The sequence below is a fragment of the Columba livia genome, chromosome 2 (genome assembly GCF_036013475.1).
Source record: "Columba livia isolate bColLiv1 breed racing homer chromosome 2, bColLiv1.pat.W.v2, whole genome shotgun sequence".
Taxonomy (NCBI): Eukaryota; Metazoa; Chordata; class Aves; order Columbiformes; family Columbidae; genus Columba; species Columba livia.
In genome coordinates this window covers 28655428-28670798 of record NC_088603.1, presented here as the reverse complement: position 1 = coordinate 28670798, position 15371 = coordinate 28655428, and positions in this window count along the sequence as shown.

Below are 15371 nucleotides of genomic sequence, written 5' to 3'. Positions count from 1 at the left end.
GAACACAGATAAAAGGTAATGCAAGACTTAGAGCTTGAAGGGGGGTACCACAAATATTGAATTTTTCTCCCCATGAACCATACTTTATCCAGAGATGCACCTCAAGTAAACAATTCAGCTGTCAAAAGAAACATGAGTGAAATTTCAGTTAAAGTTGAATCCAGCAACTTCCTGAACAAGAGCTTTCTCAGAAAGAGCATACCAGTAAGTAAGAAATATAGGAAATCAAATCATTCATTTACTTTCCTATATGCTCTTAACTTTCCACATGCAAAACAAGATGCCAGTTAAAAGAAATGTTGGTCTTATCTAAGAACCATTCAATTGAAATCAGCCATAGCATTTTGTGTAGTAGGACTGGCAGACTTTCTGCATTTCAGTCCACTTGTTGCCACTTGTGTAATTGTTTTCCCTCACTGTGCCAACAAACTAGCCAGTTGTACTTGCATTTTCTTCTAAATTTTTTTCGTTTTCTACTTTCACACTTACCTCATGACATTTAAAACTGAACAGTAATAATAACCATGTAAAATCTATCTCATAGGGCTACTGCAATTTTTGTGAGTTATGTAAATTTCAGATAGTTTAGATGCAAATAATTAAATAATTTTTCAGCTGGTAATTTTGTACCATTTCTACAAAATACATATGGCACTCTGGTTCACTGCATGTAGTTCAGTTATTGCTGTGTAATACTCTGTATTCCTTTGATGATCACATAAAATGATAATACAAACTCAAAGGAAGCCTTGATGCACAATTAATTAGTAAAGTATTTTGCTTTCAATTTGTCCTTGTTAGTAAATTGTGATATGATAACTATTTTTCCATTTACCTTACCACAACTCTGCACAGCTGGTTTTCCTGAAAATAAAATTTTGTCCCAAATTTATTTTAGGAATTTCCCTAGTACAGGGAAAGAAATATCCTACAATCAATACAAAGGGCTTAAAATTTGTGTTTATATTCAAGTAATGTCTTTGGAGAAGTATGTTCAGTGCAAGTTTGTTTTCCATTACTTTCTCACTGAAGAAAAGACAGACACCACATAAAAGGCTGTACTGTCATAACCTGTATTTACACCTGCAGAGGGAATTGCTCTCCCACTGCACTACTCTCGTCTGCTTCTCAGGGAGTACCTCCAGCTCTGAAGGAGAAAAGAGAGGCAGTTTCCAGGACAGATTCCAGCTGTATTTGTGTAAGGTAGAAGAAAGGAAGAAACACAACTCTATTCTTTTCTCATCAGGATGGTGAATAGGAAGGCAGTAAACACTGGGAGGAAGTTTTCTGCCATGCCTGATCCTTGAACAGTGCAGATATGTACCAGTGTCACGCAGACTCGTTTTCAGGATACAAATTAGCTGCTGACATGATCTAATTCAATAGAGTAACCAAATCACTGAGCTACGTGCGTAATCCTTTACCCATTTTAATTAGTCCTATTATACTCGTTAATTCACTAACAGCCAAAGGTGAAAATAGACTTCTGTTCTAGTCAGTAAACCTCAGTTATTCGACCCCAACAATTCATGTGAAACCAAAGGATGAGCTGCCATATATTATGTAAGGAGTTGTTGTTAGGGCTCAGGCTGTTTTGTAAAGGAACAGCCTGTAGATACTTGATCTGCTATGAATACCTCTCATACCTGATAGTACTTTATGGTTGATGCTAAGTCGGTAGCATGATACAGACCACCATAAAGCTCTAATTCTAGCATAGATCTGAGTTCACAATATTGCAGCCAAACCCTCATAGTCCGGAAAAAAAATGAGGTTTCTTTAAAATTGTCTCGCCCTCTTGTATCAGATCACCTTCTAGTTCTCTATCGCTGGCTGGTTTAACTTTAGTAAACTAGACTTTGTGTAACAGTAAACAATCTGACAGTGACTTAAATGATAGTATTCATACATCTGTCTGTCTCTCTTCACTGCTGACATTCTGAGCATGTCTACCATCCTCCAAGAAATCCAAGTCTGTTAGTCTTATTTCATGTAATACTTCACTATGTGGTACAACTCTCTGCAACAAAGCAGCAATAACTATCCACAGTAATCCCTTTTGCTTATTCTCTGGGTATGTATTTGTGATTGCCTCTTTTAGCTGACAGAAAGGGATGGGCTTTCATTTGATGTAGTTTAAAATAGCTTGTAGATCAATCATGTCACCAGAACTTACCAACAAACAAATTACTTCTTACATTCCGATTTAATTATTTTCTGCAGAGAAGTTTGTTAAGGGTAGTTCATCAAGCCAAAAGGAAAAAAAAAAAAAAAAAAAAAAAAAGTAGAATATTAACAGAACAGGGAAGGCTACAATCCTTTATTTGTTCTTAAACATGTATTAAGAGGTCATAAAACAAAGCAAGGCTATTCGTGTCTCATATAGTCATTCGGCAGGAAATTCTGTGAGGTCCTTACAATATCATCCTTGTGAATTATTCGTGGCATTTTTTAAAATGGTCTTTTTCTGTTCTCATTTTCTACACATATCAATTGACCTCTACAAGGAAAGCCATTTTTTATTACTGTACTCATCCAAGAAAAAGGGTAAAAAAAATAGTGACAGACCTTCAGAGAAATAGAAAGCAGCAATAGTTTGTGTCAGTCCATTTGAGAACAGATGAATAAAAAGACAGTAAAACCAAGTTGGTAATATTGCCCAACTAATACTTTATGCCAACTACAACTTTATTCAGGATTACTTAATGTACATTTCACATATCTTCTCGAGTTTAAATGTACCCATTTTCCTTTCTGTCGTAGAAGATTAATCAGTGAAATCTCTAAAGATCCCATTATCAGTATGGTAAATTTTGGATCGGTTTCTGCCTTTAAAAGTGAATCTAAATTATATACTAATAACATTTTTTTAGGCTTTTATACTTTTTGCATAACAATGCTGGTGCAACACATCCAGAATATCAGGGCTCCTCTTTTCCCCACATTTTCAATACTGCTTTAAAATACTGGTTCATGTTTTCCCAGAATTGCTACCAGCTTGCCTGACGGGCTGAGCTGTGAGTACCACAGTGGGACCAATTGAGTCAGCCGGAACCAGCTGTGTCTCACACAGGACAGCCCCTGGCTTCTTCTTGCAGAGGCCACCCCTGCATCCCCCCCTGATACCAACCCCTTGCCACCTACACCCAGTATGAAGATAATTCAGCTAATCATTCTGGCTGTGAGAATTGAACTCAAAAGATTACTTTTGTGGGGGATATTTAAAATAATGTTTAAAAGGAGTTTAAATACAAATTAAGACAAACCTTACAATAAAGAGGAGAAAAAGACAATAAAAGGAAAGGAATATTAATCCCATTGCTCCAAGGCACATTCATTTCTTAGTGAAAAAATTCTCAAATGCATTGTAGCCTGTAGGAAGTTAGGCCTGGCCAGTTCTTAAAAGTTAGGAAAGTGCTGATCATTTTGCTGACAAAGAGCAAGTCTGATTCATCAGACTTGATGGACTTGTACAGAGGACTTACCTAGGCCTGGCATGCTGGACTTCCTCCTCATTTACAGATGAGCAAAGTAGTACGTGAGTAGGAGGTCTGACATCCTTGAGTCTTGAGTCTACTGTGCACTGACAGCTTGTGGCCAGATTGTAAATCAAGTTAAATAAAACTAAACTAATCCAGCATCAAGAAAAGCATTGATTAACTTGGTAAGTAACATCATCCTGTTCTCTTTTGCTTGCTGCATTTGGATAAAACCTGAGTCATAACCTAAGCTACTTTCATCTAGAAGATATGCCATAAATCTTTAAAGAATCTAATATAAACCTTTCATAGGATTGTGTAGCAAGGATGGAACTGCACAGAAAAAGCTATTGATTAATGGATCTGACAACGAGACCTATAATGGTTATTGACAACTCTCTGGAAGTACTTAATGTTGCACACAATGACAAAGTAAAACTGTGTTGATAAAGTAGTTGTTCTCAAGAAAACAAGGGGAGGACAGACAGAAAGATAAGGTATTAATTATCTCTAAGCCAAAGACAAGTGTGGAAAAAATCTCTCTGAAAGTAATTATTAATAATTAATAAGTTATTATTACTTATGCAAACATTATTTTGTGGCTTTTTAAACAATGACCTGAGTGTTTTGGTTCTATACAAGCTGTTTCATTCTTCAAAAGTTGTAAAATATTGTTCTCTAATGTGACTAAAAGTGGTGATTTTCTGCCACATGGGTAAACTTAATTTGTCATAGCATCATATCACTGGTGAGTTTATATCGAAAAAATAATAATTTTAAGACCAAACTTCTTCAAGAAGATCTTCTGTTGTACTTATATATACAGTACACTGTTAAACAATACTAAGAATGGAAATTGTAAGTGAAACATATTGTTTCCTCCTGAAAATAAATATTTCTTCTTAAAAACAAAATCCAATATATTTCCTCTTTACAAGGAAAACATTGTACTGAACAGAAAACAAAACCAGAGTACAAGACCTTATTTTATTTCCTTACACCTATGCAAATTCCCATTACTGTCAATGGAAGAATTGCAAGTATAATGAATAGGGAATAAATCCTATCATGAACAATTTAAAAATACTGAACTAATATACTTTGGAAAGACCATGGCAGCCTTCACGGCAGCCTTTCAAAGTCCAAGAAACTGTAGTTCAAGCACTCCTGCTATGTTTTTCATCTGATTGACGGGCCTTTTTACCATGCTTAACTAACTACAATATTCATAGGGAAAGTGGCAGGAAATCTACTAGAATGAAATTCACATGTCTAGGGCAGAAAGAACATCAACGCTGTCAGTGCAAGCGCTATTTTCTTTGCCAGTTTGTTGCGAAATCTGTGTAGACCACATCTCCTTAGGAGGCAGAAGATAATATTGACAATGTGAACAATACTAGGAAGCAGATAAGAACCACTATAATTTAATTCACAGTCAAAAGAGACATCGCTTACTATCAATGAATGTGGTAGGACCCAGGTCTGCTCTGCCTGTTCAGCACACAGGCTAAGGCCCAGGCTGTTTGGAAGCCAGGGTGTGACTAACATAAGCACAACAAATCTACGAGGTAAGAAGTGACAGGTGCCCTGTCTGTAGCTTCCATTCTGTCCCCCTCCCTGCAGCTGCAGGGACCATATACCTTGGAAGCTGCTGCCCTTTTCTAGTCATGTGGTCTCTTGTGTTTGGCTGGCAGGACAAGACACTTGCTACCAGTTTAGCAGAAAGTACATCAGACCTGGAAGGCCCTTCCCCTGCATACACAGGAGACTGCCACTTTGTTTTTGACATCATTTTAGGTCAAGGTGTCACCATGTTATGACAGGTAGTTGTCACTTTGTTAAACGTCATACTGCTGTGTCATTGACTGATGACCATTTCTTGATACCATGATACCCACGTGATCTCAGGCAGCCCTGTGTTTGTCTGTCTTATTCCTTTGGCTCAGGAAGTGCTCAAATATAAAAATATATACATGTATATCCAATACATACAATATATACCTGTATAGTATACATTAAGAAGTGTAGAAATAAGTATAAATACATATTGTATTTAATTATACATAGATACACTATTTACATTTATATATGCATAAATATATGTTATGTATATATATACACATGTTTATCAAACTTTAGAAATAAAATATGTATGGCCATAAAAAACATAGGTACAAAATACAAAAACAGTCTTAATAAGAGTTAATGGAATGAATAATTAAAATTTAAATACAAATAGAAAGTAACTCAACAAAAGTAAAAGACTGTTTCAGGGTCCCCATTTTACCAGGCTGCAGAATAAGCCATGGTGTGTCTCAGGTGTGAGAACTTTAAGGGAGTAAACAGGGCATGGATAAATTGGAACACACCAAGAACTACAGACTCCTTCTAGGATGCCACCAAGGGGCCTCTGGTGCACACTTGCAAGGAAGAAGTTAGCTCAGTGAGCTGGAGTGAGAGGCCCCTGCATCCTGCTCCACCCCAAGAGGATGACCATACAGTGTTATTGGAGCAGATCTGGGGCTTTGAATGGTGCTGCAAGACACAGGCAATGCTGTCTGTGAAAATGGGAAACCAAGACAAAATACCAACTTAGAAGAACGTGTACATGAGAACACTAAGAAAATGGCACAAAAGGAATCCCAAAAAAGATCTCTTTATTTTGCTTCGATTTGCTTTTTGTGCTGACTTATACTTCAAACTTAAAAATCACATATAGATGCACTGAGTGGGACAGTGAAGAGACTCATCATCAGGCTAGTCTCCAGTCCCATAATGATAACTAAGTTGTACACTCTGTGGTTACAATTCACTGCATAATCTTTTGTTTCCAAAAATTCTGGCTATGCAAATTCAAATATGCATAAAAAATTGAATGTACATTATTTTCACTTGAATCAAACCAGTCTGAATAAAACTTAACTTCTCTGTTTATTTACAATGGCCATAAAATTTATTTAGAATGACTAGAGTTACAAGCTGTTGAAGGGCTCTAAACTAGTTGATGTATATCTGGTTCAAAGAATGAACACCATGATCTGAAGCAAATTTAGGGAGCCACTCAAAAGTCCATATGCCAAGATGCTAGCATACTCATATGAATACAATACCAATATGTTATTTAATTACACAGGGTAACATTAGAACTGAGTGGTTTCTTTCCTTCTTAGATTTATACTAACTAGAGTCCAACAGTGAAGACACTTCCTTTTCATGACTGGAGAAGTCTTTTGTAAACTGAGACTCCTACTCCTACTTGATTTGCAATGGAGAGCATCTGGCTTGTATCTGAAATAATAATTATCTTCCTCTGACACATTTATGAGTTTTTCCTTCATTAATTTTTATCTTGGAAATATTCACTGCTATGGTAGGGTAGTTTTAGAACAAACACCTGGTTTTTACAACTCTTATCAGAAATTTGCAAGGTTTCAAGCAGGGAACAGCTTAAACTTAATGAAGTGAAAAACTTAACCCTTTGGGCCTTATTTTGAAGTGTCTCAGTTATACCCTTTCCAGTAGCTTTGAAGGGTAATTCTTTCCTTTACTCCATATATGTTGCTTTTCCACAGTGACTCATAGCACACACGGTGCCATTTCTTTTGGCTAACTCGAGGTAGCAGAAAGCAAAGCATAGAAGAGAAGTCATTAAAAGACCCGAAAAATCTGAAATCTTTGCCAGGATTCAAAATTTATTCCTGATTCATTGTCTTTCTGAGTGAAAACACATAATGAACTTACTGCCTTTGCATCTTTCTGTGGTCAAATCACTGTACATTTCCCCGTATCCCTGTGAATAACCTCTTTCAAAGAAACCTTGAATTGTGTTGGTATTTATTTATTTTTCAGATGGCTCACAACATCTGGCAGCAACCATTAAAGGTATCTGGACTACCTCCCCTAAGTCAGTAAAAAGTACTTTGTCAAAAATAGAAAATAATTATTCTGTGAGCAGAACAGAATTTGCCAAAGCTATTTATCAGCTTATAAAATATAGAAAATAGTAGATAAATTACTTCTGAAACTGTAGTAGGAACAATCTGAAACTGATTAGATAAAGTATTTTTTATTTCAAGCACCTTCTAAAATACGAGTCTGCAATCTCTCCTAAAGAGAGAATTCTTGACCAAAAATATTACAGAACATATTAAACTGATATAAGGTCTAATGCATACAGCCTTGTAACACAACCAGATCATGATAATATTCAGCATATGACTTACTTCCCACATTTATTATACCTATAAATATATGTTTCATGAATAAAAAAAATCTACAGAAAAAAGACTTGAGTTTTTTAAGTCAAACACTCATTGTCAGAGTTAAAAATAAATCAAAAAAAACTTGGTGTTTAAATTAGGAAGGACTAAAATCTCAGTTTGACTGTTTTAGTGACAAAACTTAGGCTTTCATCATCTCTGAGTCATGATGCAGAGATCCCTCTTAGAGCTGGAAGAGATTTTGTCTTTTCAGTTTTGATCAACTCAATTTATTTTTTATTTTAAGTTATCTTTGGTTAATATTTCTTTTAAAGTATGCAGCTAAAAGTTTTTGATTTGACATTTTCAAATTACAAATTTCATCTTCAAATTTCAAAATATTTATTCCCAAAATCTAACTATGAATGTCTCACGAAAAAATAATGTCTGTCTTAGTGTATGCATGCACAATGCTAATGAATTTGTAACACAATTTTCTATTCTTCCTACAGAAAAAAAAAAAAAACAGCCAAACAAACAAACATAAAAAACAACACAGATAAGAAGAAGAATCTCCTTAATCTGCTGACACATCTAGCAGAATAAAAAAATACTCCTCTATTCAGAAAGTATTCACACCATCCCATCCAAAGGTGTTCTGTGTCTTTCTCAAATTTTCATCTGAGCCTTTGGATAATAAGGTTTGCCTCTTCCCCCTCCAAGCATATGTTCTTCTGAGTCCCAAGGTCAGAGGAGATGCTCAATATTGCTAAATAAGATTGAAATTTCACTCTTATGCAAGAAGTCTATATGTGGTTGTCATGGTTTAACCCCAGCTAGTAATAAAGAACAAGATAGCCGCTTGCTCATTCCCAAGTGAGACAGGGGAGACAACCAAAAGGGAAGGGAGAAACTCATGGGTTGAGATAAGAACAATTTAATAAGACAACAACAGCAAAACAACAACACAACAAAACAACAACAACAATAATAATAATAACAATTGATACTCAGTGCAATTCCTCAGAAAATTCCAATTGCACTGAAAGAGTTAGTCCCAGAGAGGAGAGCATTATTGTCCCAAACAGCTGATCCCAGTGAGAGGGCAAAGAGGCAAAATGCAGAAAGATCCAAAATCTAACTGTTAAATGGCAGAAAGGCAAAAGATCAAACTAACAATAAACTCCTGAACCAAACTAACAAGCCAGAAATCCTGAACTACTACAACTAACTGGAAAACCCAAATGGAACTAAGCAGAAAGCCTCCTTCCAGTTACATATGGAGCATGAGGCTAATGGTAGAGGATATTTCATTGATCAATCTGGATGTCAATTCAGGTGCTATTGTGCCTGTGGTTCCCTCCTGCCAATTTGCACCAGCAGCTGGATGGCCAAAAATGTCCTTGGTCTCCCTGAAAACTGGCAAAATCTCAGTAAATTCTTACGTTGTTTTTATTCTGACTCAAAAGCATGGATATCTGCTGAAAGAAGAGCGTTAATCCTGTCCCAGAGAAGAAGCAATGTTATCTCCTAGTAAATCGAAAACAAAAGACCATGCTAGCTACAAAAAAGAAAAAATTATAATTCCATGAAAAAAAATAACTCAATTTCAATCAAACCAAGACAGTTGTTAAATTACTCGAAAAACATCTTACCTTTTAAAAAGTCTGCTGTTCTCTGCTCTGACCTACTTGACTTTGTCTGCCAAAGAAAAAAAAAGACACTCATTACCTATTGTGCATGAAACATACAATGCAAGCACACCACTTTCAGGAATTAAAAGATTGAAAAATCTTATTTTTTTAATAGTTCTTCAATTTAATACAGAAGATATAATATAGCTCATTTTCAAAAGCATACTACAATAAGAACAAAGATTAGAACACCTTGATGTCATAAGTTCCAAGCTTCAATTGTGAACCTCTTAAGAGATCAGATCTTTACACCAAAAACTGTAGAGCTGTATATTTAAAAAATCCACTTTTTTATGTCTCAGTTGTTGCCGCTGGACTTGTTTTTAACTGTAGTCTTGATTCACCTAAGTAAGTTCTCTAAACAGAAACACAAAATCCTGCACTAGGTAACATCTGATATCAGTTATTAAGTTGCTTTTCTTAGGAAAAAAAAGGTCTTATGTGATATTTGGTTTATCCCCAGCTAATGATTTTCAAACATACTGTGTAATTTTAAAACATTTTGTAGAAACATTGAATACTTTGGGAACAATGTAGGATCTTCTGGAAATGTGACTGTGCCATTTTAGATTATTCACATATATTTTATCAAATCTTTGAACTAATCATTTGAATTGAAACATAAGTTGATGATTTCATGCTACAGCTCCACTAGCTTATTTTTTAATACTAGGAATATACAAAAATACTCTTTTATGTTTGGACTCCCCATGAACTAGCTACCTTGTATATTTGGCTATAATATAAAATTATGTAAAATATATTTTTAAAGAATTTCAGTATATAGACTTCATTGTTTTGATCACATATGTCTATGTTTTGTGAGATGCTGATGGATAATTATAGAAATAACCATAATCAAATTTACTCAAAAATTCAATTTTTACTCTCTTAGATTGTGTCATTTGTAGAAGCAAAGACAAAGATATATTTGTGACAAAAAAAAAAAAAAAAAAAACAAAAAAAAAACCAAAACCCTAAACATCAGATAGCACTGATTTCTACCTAAAATAGTGTTAACAGCTTGATTAACTGAATGGACTAGTATTATTTCATCATTTCATTGCTGTTCACAAATCTTTGTTTATACATAAACCAATAGCCTTCTCAAGTTAAGATAGTCAAGCTCCATAAAGTAGTTTTAATAACTTCTCTTGCTCTCTTTTATCTTTTTCTTTTCATTATAATGGGTTGGAGACAGTCATGCGTAAGTTTTCTCTGCTACATCAGGTGAAAAGATTGGAGAAGATAATGCAATTATCAGTTAACTATGCCATATATCACAATATTGTTACAGAGGTTTAGACATCACACTCAGTACCTGAGCTTCTACAACAACTGTACCAAGAGTGAGAAGTCAGCACTCAGGCAGGTTTCAACCAAAGAGTCATTCCCAGGACGCAGGTTAAATTTGCAAAACCCTCACCAAAGATCATCATGCTCAGGCTATCAGTAGTTGACATAACTAGATTAAATCTAACACAGGTAAGTTTATGAACAAGCCAATGTTGCAGGCTGCACTGTAGTATGGGGAGGCTCAAAATGCTCTCAGAAAAGACAGCTTTGCAAGAGTTGCATTTCTTACAGATTAATATATGTAACACAGTAGCTCACAACCAAACACACAGACACTAGATCTCTATGTGATACTTTGTTTAGGGAGGTATGAGATGAGGATGAAAACACAGTAGATTATATTGGAGCTACCAACATTTACCAGGAAAGACTACAGTAGCAAACGCGAAGGGAGACAAAGAGGCTAGAAAGTGTAGGGTGCAAGTCACAGCTTCAGAGATTTTTCCTGCCCAAGTGTCTTGGTAAACTCTATTTATACTATTTTTTTATAAACTACCAAGGACACATAGACCACTAGAAACACATTTCTATACTTATATTGTTGTCATGTTGTCATTAAGATAGAGGCAAGAATTGCAAATCAAAATCTGTCTAAGATAGTTAGGGATGTGGGTTGTCACAACAACTGCATTTTATTCTTCTTCGAAGTAGCATATAATTTAAGAACTTTCATGAATGTTAATCATTGCACCGCTGACAACGTAATAACCTTTTTCCATTGATACAGGGAATCTACAATATCTTGGTCAATAAAAATTGAACAGTAAATATCCATTTCCTCTTTAGTTGTTGTATTTGAAAACTTAAGATGTTTTCCTGTTGGAGTTTTATTGGAAGGATAGATAACAAAACCCTGAAGTTGTTTGTATCAAATGCTTCCTTACCATCCTCTCAGCACAGGTCAGCACAATGACACAGCTGCACATAAATGAAGCCTCATATCAACAGAAATAAAAACATGTTCCAGAGCACAATTACTGAAATGATAAACTTTGTTTTAAACAGATCCACTTAATTTTGTTCACAAAATGTGTTTTGTTTTTGATTAGACTGGTTTTGTCTGTTCTTTCATTTTTATTGTGATTCACTACTTAACAGTTTAGAAACAAAATTCCTCTTTGTTCACACACCATGTAAAAAGTGAGATTTTTCAAAAGTGCTGTGTTTTGACCCAACTCTGTCATTTCACATCAATATGAGCCCTACCTCTGACTCTGGTGGAGTGGATTTTTTTTTTTATATGTATTGTTTGCTTTTCCTTCTAATTGGAGTTCTTTCAGAAAAGACTAAAAGCTTCTGTGTTGGAAACGAGGTTAGGAAGAATGAATTAAACCATGTCTGAGCACAACAGCACTGGCAAAAGTAAAGAATTAGCAGCTAAGACCAGTCAGAGTGCACATGTCTGTGCCAAGAAGTAGCATTACATATAGTAATAGTAAAATGTAGTCTATTGAATACTGCACTGATTTCTTGACATGGTTTCTCTACTCTCTACTACATAACACTGTTCAGGTGATTAACAAGTATTCTGTGCCTACTTTCCTGACCATCTTTTGTCTTTGCCATATAAAGAGTAACTTTGTAAACTTAGTATTCCTTTTGTATGGCAGTAAAGTATTCAACACAATGTAAATCCAGTTTCACTTTTAAAATTATAGACAGCACAGTAATACTAATAAATAATATATAGGTGGCAAAAAATATAGACATGTTCAAAGGTCACTACAGAATGTAATAGAAAAAAAGAAGTTGAGAAACCACCAAAATTCTGTCATTAATAATCCCCTATTGATTTCAATTGAAAAAAAAATAGCTTAGTAGGTAATATGTGTTAAAGGTAATGAGGAAAACATCACATAAATGATTTTCTGAGAGAAAATGTGTTTTTCTCAAAATTGATATTTTCTGTAAGATTTCATTTTAGGGAAAAAGTTATTTTCTGTCTGAAATGAAATTAAATATTACATTTTCAATAAGTTCAACCTATAATTGGAATATTTTTCATTGCTGAAATGACCCAAAGGGTTCAATTTTAACCAGTTCAAAAGGAATAAATTGTATCTCCCAACCAAATATATTAGACTTTGGTTAATACTTGACTCCTTGCCTTGAAGATCTACACACCCCATAGTACACTGGGATATAAACCATTAAAAGAAAGACTGGCACTTGAGTACCTTATAATCATTCTGCTTAACCTGTTGTGTGCATACTGTTGCCCAGAGGTAAGAAAACCTAGATTCAAGTCTCTCCTCAGTCTCATTTAGAGAAATTCGGTATTACCATTTGTAACAGGAATGAGGCTGAGCACAAAATTGTCCTGCATCTAGCATGTTCTTGCTAAGGGCCTCTTCCATTACGCTAACTATCACTGTGGCTTTGCTTTAAGACAATTCTGTTTTCTCACTTCTTTAATTATCTAGTTTTGTTTTAAGGAAGAATAAAACATTTATTTTGGTGCCTGAAAATTTACTTGGGAATAAAACTGTCATAGTCCTTTCAATACTAATCACAATATGTTTTGAGCAAAGAAGAAAACTATATAACACTAGGAAATGCCATAGCAATATTTACAAATAGGATAAAGCTCCAGTTATCATGCACCTTGGATATTAATTTCACTTGCAAATATTTAAAGCCCTTTTCACTGTTTTGAAAGGTTATATACTAATCAGATTACGCTTCTCAGATTTATTTTAACCAGAGTTATTTCATTATAATTCCTGATACTTGCTTTAAACCCCAGAGAATTTATATCTTTTAAGTTGCTTGAGAATTTTCTCATCCCTTATGAATGGAAAATATATCAACAGCAAAGAGAGTTGTTTCATAAAGTCCTTGGGGTGTAGAATTACTAAAAAATTCTGAGATATAGCTGATAAAGTATATTCGACCAAACAAAAATATTAGACACATGAATGATGAGGAATGAGGCTGAAGAAGCAAGGCGTTCAAAGAGAATATTGCATTGGTATTAAATATAATTTATTTTTTCCTTTTTTTTTTTTTTTTTAATGAGGACATTATCGGATGATTAATAGGAATGAGTTTACAGAAATGGAAATTCTCATCATCAGGTGAAAGAAAATTCAAAATGCTTAATATAGTCAAGCATGTGCACAAAGTGGTGACCATACTAGATTTCTGAAACAACTGTCACATGAAATCAAAGATTCAGTAACAGGGGTTTAAACTCTTTGTCAAGTCAGCAACACTGTTGTATGACAATGGAATGACAATATAGGACCTGTGTTGACAAAACAGAATATAAGGCATCTGATTTCTATACCACACAAGATATTAGAATGTGTTGTACAGCAAAGGTTTATATAAAATCAAGGTAAATTGAAAAAAAAAAAAAAATTTTTGTAATGTTACTTTAGTAGAGAGATCATGACAGACTGACTTTGTAGTTTTCTCTGAGCAAGTTACTAGCTTTCTAGAGAGATAAAATATATGATGGCCACAGATAACTTGGGTCTATCATTTGATACTAGACCTGTGGGAAACAATTAGGAAGACAATAATGCTGATTAATACACGTATAATAAGCTGAACAAGCAACCAACTAAATGAGAAGAGCTGTGGGGCTAAAAGAAGGTATTAATTAAACTATTGAACTTGTTAATGGTAAATAATTTGGATGTATTTTCATTACAGAAGAATGAAATATAGGAAAACCTGAGTCATCTTGATGAATGAAGTAATAGGAACAAGTTTAGAGTTTTCCTTCTATAAAATTCTGCTGCTCTGAATGCTTAAAGATTGATAGTGCCAAGCAAGGAAGTTCCTTATGTCAAGTCTAGATTCCATCAAGATTCTCAGAATAACTATTGCCTTAATTATTTCTCCTGCATTTCCAAATATTTTTTAGAACTGATGTGCAGGATGAGGCCCTGGACGTTAGTGGAGGGCTTACTTTTCCTCTTTCACTGCATATCCAGTGGCTAAAACAATGAACAAGTGTGTGAATAGCCAAGTCTGTTGAAGGAGATTTGAACTGGAATTGTTCATCTTTTATCTTTCTTTCCCATTTTAGGTTATTTCAGGATATCACTTCTGATTTTCTTAAACAATTATTGTATTTAAATATTTTTATTTAAATAGAAATTGGAGAGCAGTAATTTGAACTCAGGATTGCTCTTTCATAGCTAAATATTTTGAATTACTATCAAGTCACGTTTAGTCTTAGAATCACAGAACCATTTGGGTTGGAAGGAACCCCTGGAGATCATGTAGTCTACTCCTTCGACTCCAAATCCCACCCCTAATCCCACCCTATTTGGATTTGGCCCAGTTAGAACAGGTTGCACAGGATCGTGTCCAGTTGAGTGTTAAATATCTCTAAAGATGGAGATTTCATTTACTCTCTGGTTTAATGTATTTCAGTGCTTGACCATCTACAAGGTGAAAAAAAAAGCTTTTCTTTATAAAACTACCTTGTACTCACTCTGATACAGTCCACTTTTTGCATTCCTTTCTCCTAAGTAACTTCTAAGTAACTTCAACTACGAGTAGAAAATGTTATAGTACAATGAACTCCACTGTACTCTGGAGGAACATCATCCTGAGGTGAGACATATGGTCTAAATCTCATCAGGCTTAAGGGCACTCAGGTTTTGAATGTGTTCAATACCAGATTA